The sequence below is a fragment of the Poecilia reticulata genome, linkage group LG15 (genome assembly GCF_000633615.1).
Source record: "Poecilia reticulata strain Guanapo linkage group LG15, Guppy_female_1.0+MT, whole genome shotgun sequence".
In the NCBI taxonomy this organism is placed as follows: domain Eukaryota; kingdom Metazoa; phylum Chordata; class Actinopteri; order Cyprinodontiformes; family Poeciliidae; genus Poecilia; species Poecilia reticulata.
In genome coordinates, this window is record NC_024345.1 from 29,266,941 (window position 1) to 29,275,770 (window position 8,830).

Genomic DNA, 8,830 nt, shown 5'->3' on the forward strand with positions numbered 1-8,830 from the left:
CATCTCTAATAACAGTGTGAACATTAAGTCAATACACTCGTTAGCTGCTTGAACACATGTTGCTGTAGATAAGAAACTGCATGTCTGACGGTCTACCTCTGACTGACTGGATTACTTTCAAATGTCAAAATGATTAAATTAGAGGGTTAAAGTTATGCAGTAGTACAGTACATACAGCTTGTTTAGAGCATGTCTGGAGAAGCAGCAAGGTATTAAATATACAACCAGATAGGCTATTATTTTTTTGTGACTTAGCATTACTTAGGAGTACATGCATATCATTTAACAACTCCTATATATTATGCATGAGGAAAGTTTCACATGCTTCATAGTGTTAATTTCCCATCCAGTGCAATGTGTTCTCATTTCTAAGCAAACATTTCTGCTTACAATTTTGTGCTGACTGTGTAATGCACTCTACAAAGTAGCCTTAAAGAACATTTACAGGAAAAGCAATATGATTATGCCATACAACTTTTTTATTATTAGTTTGAGCATGAGCAGCGTTTTTAATAAGCAGTTAGATAGAGGCAAAAAACACTGCTCACATTAAGAACTAGATGGTATGATTGATTTTATTAAGGGCCAACACTTCTGCTTTAAAACTCATAGCAGAGAGACAGGATGTCTATTGTCATTAGCCACACTGTAGCATCCTGTTGACAGGCATCAATAAACCACTTAAAGAAATACTAGTTTCTCCTTTCTAAGCTCTGCTTCTTGCTGACACTAAAGTTCGACCCAAACAAAAAACATAACACATACTGTATTTACTGTAGTGTCTTTTACTTTGGCAAAACCTCATCACAATGGCTCAGTTAATCTCAGTCCTCTTTCAGTTGTTCCATAATAGTTTGATAAGATCAGTGAGATGGGATTGATTTTTGCAATGACTGACTTTTACTGTTAATTGAAACAATTGAAATTGAAAGTGTTAAACCTGAGAAGACTGATAAAGTCTGTTTCATGTCTTGGCTGTTGGATAGATAGTTGTTGTTGTCTTTAGTTCTTCCTTACTTCAACTTCTCAGTACTTAAAAACTTGCAAATATCTACACTTAAAAAAAAAGGACTAAAATGAAGAGATCACAAATGCTGGCAAGGGTGTGAAAGCAAAATAAAGCCAGTCTGACAACTGTTTTAGAGGGGAAAACTGTTTAACAAATGGGACCTGAATGCATCTGGGTCTAAAAATGTCAATGACAGTCGGACACGTCTTCATAGATAGACAAATAGTAATAAACAAAACAAAACAAAACACAAAATATCTGATCCATTCTGTCATGAAAGCCCCAGCGTGCCTGCACCTGCAGAGCAGACATCGTTATTATGACTACTGGCAGCAGTCCAGCCAACACCGGCGGGAAACGCAGAAACAACCCAAACAAAAGCTCATCTGGAGCGAAGCTGAATTAAGTCGTCTGGGTAAACTGTATTGGTATGAATTTAAAACTGAAGCAATTCACAAAAGGATTTTGACTATTTGGTATACATCCTGAAGCATCCTAAAACTAAAATACCTGCCAACATTTATGCAGTTGTGAACCTTCTTAGCTTTTAGCTGAAGTGTTAACTTTAATTTTGAGGTAAATACATTTAATTTAATCTTCAGGCAAATAGATTTATTGCTTGAGAAATGTTTAGAAATCTCTTGGTTTTACATACTGGAAAGGTAAATAATTCACCATTGATTGATTGTGATAAATTATGAGACTGGATGGGATATGAACAGTAATATAACCTCATTTTACTTAACATCAGTACATTCGGCTGTTTTATCATTGACTAATATTAGTGAAGAGAAACACACCAGTGGCCGGCATCTTTGGGTAATTGTTAGAAACATTGAATTTTGTGTTTTTTCTTGTAAGAATTTTCTGTCAGCAACATAGATAAGTATTTTCACACAACTGGAGGTTAAAAATATATTGACGATGCTGACAACAGTAATATGTATAAAACGTTTATAGTGAAGTGCTTTCTTCTGTGATCCTAAGATTTACAGTGGATAACAGGTTCCTTTAAGCCACCTTTACATATCCACTTTAGGTGTTTATGCTGGCAATCAGGGGACTTTCAAATGCCTTTTGAATGCAAATTCTTCTCAGTTGGAAATGTCAAACTGGTTCCATTTTAAGCTAGACAGGTAATGTTGAATAAATGGTGAGCAATAACAACAAGAAATCTGGCTTTAAGCAGACTGCGAGAAAAATGATCATTTCAAGTTCCAGAAATATCTGGATCTAAGAATATGTGAAAAGTGTGCTGTCACTCAGAGAACTGCGCACCTGGCTAATAAAAACCCCTTATTTCAGGATCCCATTTTGCTTTAAGTGCTTTATTCATCTTAGTGTAAACATGTGTTGATGTGTCTCTCCTCTTTGGCGGCGGATGTCTCTCTGAGAGCAGGTGCAGGTCCTGCCAGGATGTGGAGGAGGAGCAGCCGGTGTCTGGAAGAGTTGGATCAAAAGCACAGGGACTCTCACTGATATTTAATACTTTGAGAAACATCCCTGATGTGAGATACCATGGTAACCAACCGAAATCTCACTCATTCCCTGCTCTCATTTTATCTTTTTAACTTTTTTTGCCCTCATTAAAAAACAGTCATGAAAATACCAGAACAATGTGGCACAAGCAACTGGTTAAGAAGCCGTAACAGCCTAATTTTACAGTGCTGTATAGGATTGTTGACAAGCCATGCTGATGACAGAGTTCAGATCACGGTCACGTTATTAAAGAAATTTCTGTGGGAGCTGCTCCTTTGCTCCCCTCTTGCTCACTCTTCACTTTCTCCCTTTGCTTCTTTGATGATAAGCTTAAGTAATGTGAAGTTGAAACACAATGCTGTGCTGTCACAGCAGAAATGATGAAAAGAAATGTCAAAAAGGGGCTTTTTGGTCAGGTATTTAAATCTTATATGAGATTAGTAAAGGAGATACGCATTTATTTTTTATTGTGCTTGATATTTTCTAGTGGCTTTGCGTTTTCTGAGCTGCTTCTTGGCTGCCTGTCCAACAAATTGGCTTCAGCCTCAGGATCCTCACTATCCCAGTGGTTTTATTTAAAACACAGCAAAGGTAAACAACACAGCAAGAAAATGAAACTGGATGTTACTTAACAGACTGTTAAGTAATATTTATCTGTTAAAAATAATGTTTTCTAAATAAAGTTTTGACATTTTCAAGGCATGCTCAAGTTGAAGAGCATGCTTGATGTATGATGTCATGAGCTCATCTCTGGCTGCAGTGCCTTGTCTGATAATGCACAGCGTTTCCCAAATGCCTCACAACATCAAATGCATTTCGGCAATCATTCCTGGAGGATTACTGTGAAGCTTAGCCGAGGAATCTGTTCCTTGTTTTGCAGTCTGATAAAATGCAAACAGCATTGTTTACTTTGCAACCATGTAGAAGTGTGAAGGGACACATTTATGACTGCACTGAAATTACAGTGCAGTGAAATGTGTTTCACACTGAGATTTAATCAGTTTTAATATTTTATTGCACTTAAATATACAAAATTTAACTAATTTAAAACATGCAAAGTGTCTGTGTGAAAAATTATTTGCTGAACTTAAATCTAATTGAAAACATTCAGTCGGAAATTCTGTGGGCTGAATTAAAACAATTCTGCAAAGAAAACTAGGATAAAATTCTTCCACAGCAAAAATAATGTACTTTTTTATCATTATAGAAATAAACCTATTTGACCAACTGTTGGTTATTGTAATTAAGTCTAATGTTGTCTTCATCACTTACCAGGACATAATCCTCCCTTTGTTCTGATGGGAGAACCAAATCTTTTTTCTTCCTCTTGTCCATTATTTTCTTTTCCTATATAAGGAAGCAGCATAAGCTGATTTTTCAGAACAAAAGGCTAAACCGATGCTACTAACATTGCAACATTAGATTAGCTTCACATCACAATGTGTTTATCACATTCAAAGAATCTGCAATAATTGTACATTATATTCTGTGAGGAAAATCACGTTAAGTGTATGAGTAAGAAATGTTTTGTTCCTTCAATGCACCATCTCCAGAATGTAAATGTTAAAGCTGCAGATACAAATCAGCAGTGGATTTTCACTTTTTTGTCCAATCACACAAGGGTTATTGGACCCAAACTAAGAAAAGAATATATCTTCCCAGAAAATGTGTCAAGAACAAGTTGTCCAAATCAGGACTGCAAAAAGAGAATAGCATAACTTTGGCTCTTGCTGCCCTGATGGAGAAAAAACATTTCACTATTTCTGCAGAGTAGGAATGTCAAACAAGGGGCACATATTCTTAACCACATAGTCGATAAAAATGAGATAAGAAATGTATTTCAACAAATAACACACAAAAAAAGGTCTTGCTGCCAAAAGTCCATTATCAAAATCCCAAAAGTCCAAACTAAAAGTCCAGTGCAGGCAGCAAACAGTGGACTGAACCCTCCAGATTTCTTGAAACAGCTCCTTTCTGGTTTCACTCCTTTGAAGATGTCTCCTAAAAAGAGCAGGAGGGTCAGAGCACTCATAGACTGGTAAGGGAGAAATTGTTTGTCGAGCTCTGGGTACGTCCTCCCGGGGCAGAGTGCTGGTCTCTCCTCCCACGGGTTGCCGTTTCTTGATGCTGCTGCTTTCCTGATTCTGTTATGCTCTTCCTCTGATATCAATCATTTTAGCTTTGGCACCTGCATAGTTTAGGAACCATTGCAGTGTCTGGACTCTGTATTTTTAAAATGTCAATACACTGTGCCGAGTCTACAGTAGAGACTGACACTTCATTAATAAAAAAAGATTTCTGTCATGTAGCACTATTCTGGAGGATGAGGGATGACATTTGCTCAGCAGAGGAATAAAATCTAGTGATTGAGGAAGATGCGAACAGCCATGTGGTTAATGTGACCTGCTGCCAGCAATGGAACGAATGCATCGGTGTTGTAGCAAATAAACACAAAGTTTAATCATCTCCTTCGAGCTGCTTTTGTTCTGCTCATGCTGCATTTCTCTGTCAGCCACACACCTAATCCTGCACATCACTTCACCTGAATAAATCAAATACCTGACCGTTCCTACAGGGAGAGTTAGCAACTGCCAGTGCTTCAGGAAAGGATTTATTGAATTGACAGTTTCCTTCTTTGTGTTCACAGCAAAAGAAGACGAATGCAGAGCAAAAACTGAGCGAGGCGTCATTTCTCCCATCACACCGCCTTCAGGATGGTCCCAGCTTTTTTACGGTTCACATATCTTTTCTTTCACCAGGCTGAATATCACAGATTAGGGCATTTCCCTCCAAACTCGCAATCCCACTTGGGGGAAACACCTTACGTAAGGGCACAGATGGACTGTTATGCTCCTGAAAATGAGTCTCATGTGAGCCAAGACATCAAGATCTACTTAATGCAGGCTTTCCCCAACCTTGTAATTTCATCCAGTATCCCTCCTTTATATCCACATCTTGAATATTTCTGTCACTCAGTTGAGTCATTTGTCAAGCTTTCCAGGTTGCAGGTGTCCTGAGACATGGATGGACCTCTTTAAAAAATGAAAACAGCTTCCTTACATCCTTGGAAACTTGCTTGGAAAGTGTTTGCTGCCTGCTGTATTCTGTCACGCTTGCTCATTCTCTGTTATGAGGTCATGCTGCCACTCTGTTATCGCTTCATTCAGTACATGTTTGGATCAAGGTTTCTGATAGAAAAGTCCACTCACAACCTGAATAACATTATTTCTCCAGTGCTCTGTTTACAGAGAATTCCTGCTGAACGAGGATTTTGATAAAAAGAAAAACATTTATATTTATTGCTGAGACGGACTTTAAACTGACTCAGCTTGTTTTGCCCCCTTTACTTCACAGCCACGTCAGAATGTGAGACATGCACCCAAAACCCCACAGATCCTGTGGGCGCAGTTCTCTGCTTGATCTGTAAGATGCTGTGGGAAGATATTGCCAACACCTCCTGTGAACAGACAGCCTCTCTGCAGCTTACAGCAGATGCAGAGACATCAAACTGAAAACACTGCTGGGTGTAGCCTATTAAACCTACATTGTGTACTTTAGCTTTTTTATGTCGAACCAGTATGCGCTATCACAGCTGTTTTCCATTTCAGTTGCAGAGAAAGGGATGTTTTGTTGCATAAATGCTTAAATGACTTAGATTTCAGGGATGGTATGTGTAGTTCTGATGTAATTCAGCTCTGATGTAGTGATTTATGTGTACAGTTTGTCCTTGCAACACATTTCCTACAAGCTATTGTCTCTCTTTTGTTCTGTGATGTTTTTGTCCTTGGATTCCTGATGTAGACAAGTTTCGTAACCAGCAGTAATTCAGAGCGTCAAGTGGACAACCAGCAAGGACAAACATCATCTCCTGTTCACATCAGTGATTTTTTTTAGGAGCAGTGAAGCTGTGCAATGAAAAGGTTATGTATGAAAGAGCAACATGCACTTTGCAATGGTAATGTCCTGGACGGAAGAGTTGATGTAAAAGTTTAAAAGGAATGCATGCATATCACTTTGACATCGCCAGTGAAACTTAGCTTGTGCAAGTTGAGTCAGAAACACGATGAAGGAGTTTGTGGGGAACAACTTACTCAGAGATTCTGTTGGTGGTTCACTGAGCAGCTGAGTCAGGATCTGGAAAGCTTGTTTATCTCATCATACAAACGACTTCTCAGTCCTAAGAACAGTTGCAAACAGCATAATGGAAAGATGTTGTGATGACTTGCTAAAGATGGAATATCAGGAAAAGCAGGGGCTTCTTAAAGAAACAGAGGCCAATTTCAAGGCATCAAATTGAAAGTCAAATTTCTTTTAAGTCATATTTGATATATGCAGCAATTTTATAACAACTAAGTTTAATATACTTACTTGATTGTGCTATAAAATGACACCATGTGCCTGGAAAACACATAATACTGCCTCTTTAAATGCAGCTGCATTCATAAGGAATATGCATTTGTTAGAATCAGTCGAGTCATAAACAACCACAACAAGCTGCCACCTTATTTTTTTCTGATAAACATTTGATTGACTATCTAAAATGTTTCAATTTGACCAAATCATAAGAAAATATGTACAAGGTCAAATAATTTTTATAGCATCAGCATTGAGGCACCTTTCATATTCAGAGTTGGTGAGTAAATGTGCATAAAATAGAAGCAAATATTTCAGTAGTCTGAATATCTCTTTTTGCATTTGCCACTCAGCCCATAGCAAATCCCAATTTCTCTTCTGTCATTCTCCCTCCTCCCGCCATCTCTGTCCTCCTGACACACATCATCACCAGCACATATCAGCTTCTGCCCACTTCACTCTCATTCTCTCATATTACATATTCTCTCTGCCTATTACACTTTGAGTTTGAAGCAGACACACACACACGCACACACATATGCACACCCCCACACACGCCCCCCCCCGGGCGGCCATCCATGTGACCTCTGAGCACACACACACTCTCGCACACACACACGCACACACATATGCACACCCCCACACACGCCCCCCCCCCCCACACACACACACACACAGAGAAACAGCAGCAATGCACTTGTTTTAATATGTTATTCAAATGAGAAAGCTACAGGCGTTAATGTGAGGTGTACTGGGCGGTTTTCTGTCATGATTCTTTTCTAATCCCAACCCTCCTACTGTACAGTGAAAGAAATTCTTATGCATTAAATGAGGTCATTAAAATTAGAGAGTAATGTTACTGTGCAGCTGTGATTCTTCATTTTACTAGGCTTACATATCCAAAAGAAAGCCACGCTAGTTTGATGCTAGTCTTATTGTTTGACAGTAAGTGGTTACCACAATTCCAGCTGCAGCAGAGCAATCTTTCAGCTCCAAGCAGTCAATTTGTGTTTGGTTTGGTTCACTGTTATTTTTATCTCTTCTTTTATGTGCTTTAGTAGATTGTTGAATACTGTGGATCCAACTTCTGTCAGTCAGAGACAAAAAAACACAGCAGAGAAACAGTAAAACATACTGCCCTGTCAGTGATTTAATTGAAACATCTCTCTGAAATGGGATGATGGTGTGTAATACGCAGCAGTGCTGAGTCTGAAGTTTTGCCATCATGTTCAGTTGCTCTTGCTGCAATCACCTCAGTTTGACCCAAATGTAAAGCAAAAACATGTCACTTGAGGTAACAGTCAGCATTTGCTGCCACTTTGATGGATGAAAAACTTGTTTTTCCCTCTTTAAAAAAAAAGAAAAAAAAGAAAGAAATACTTGAACCATATGAAACCCTTTTCTCCAAAGGTACTTCTAATATACATTGGAGCTAAAACTCTTGTGGGTACTACAGAGGAGTAAAGCTAATAAGTTGGCAAGAGTGGTGGAAGCTAGACCGAGGTGAGAAGTGAGCATTTGTGAGCAGAATTACACTTTTATGCCAAGAAAGAGTACGACAAATGAAATGAACGGATGCTGAAGGAGAAGGACAGAAAAGGCTAGAGGAGCTGCACTGCATCTGATTTAGAAAAAGGTGCATAACAGGCTGCCAAGAGTGGAGATGTGGTGCTACATGAGGAGGTATTGCATGTTGGAGTACAGTGCAGAAAATGTATGAGAGCTTTTGTCCATTTTCTCCCAGAAAAAAAAAAAAGCAATGAGAGTATGTATAGAAATGTATTTTCAAATCACGCCACACACTCCATTGAGTTCAGGTCTGCATTTGACTGGGTCATTCTTATACATGAGTATGCTTTAATCTAACTCTGCCAGTGTTTTTCCTAGGACAGACATATGTTTATGTTTTACCTTCTCATAAAACACTGACCAGTTTCTGAAGAGAAACATCCTCACAGCATGATGCTACCAACCCACATATTTCACCTG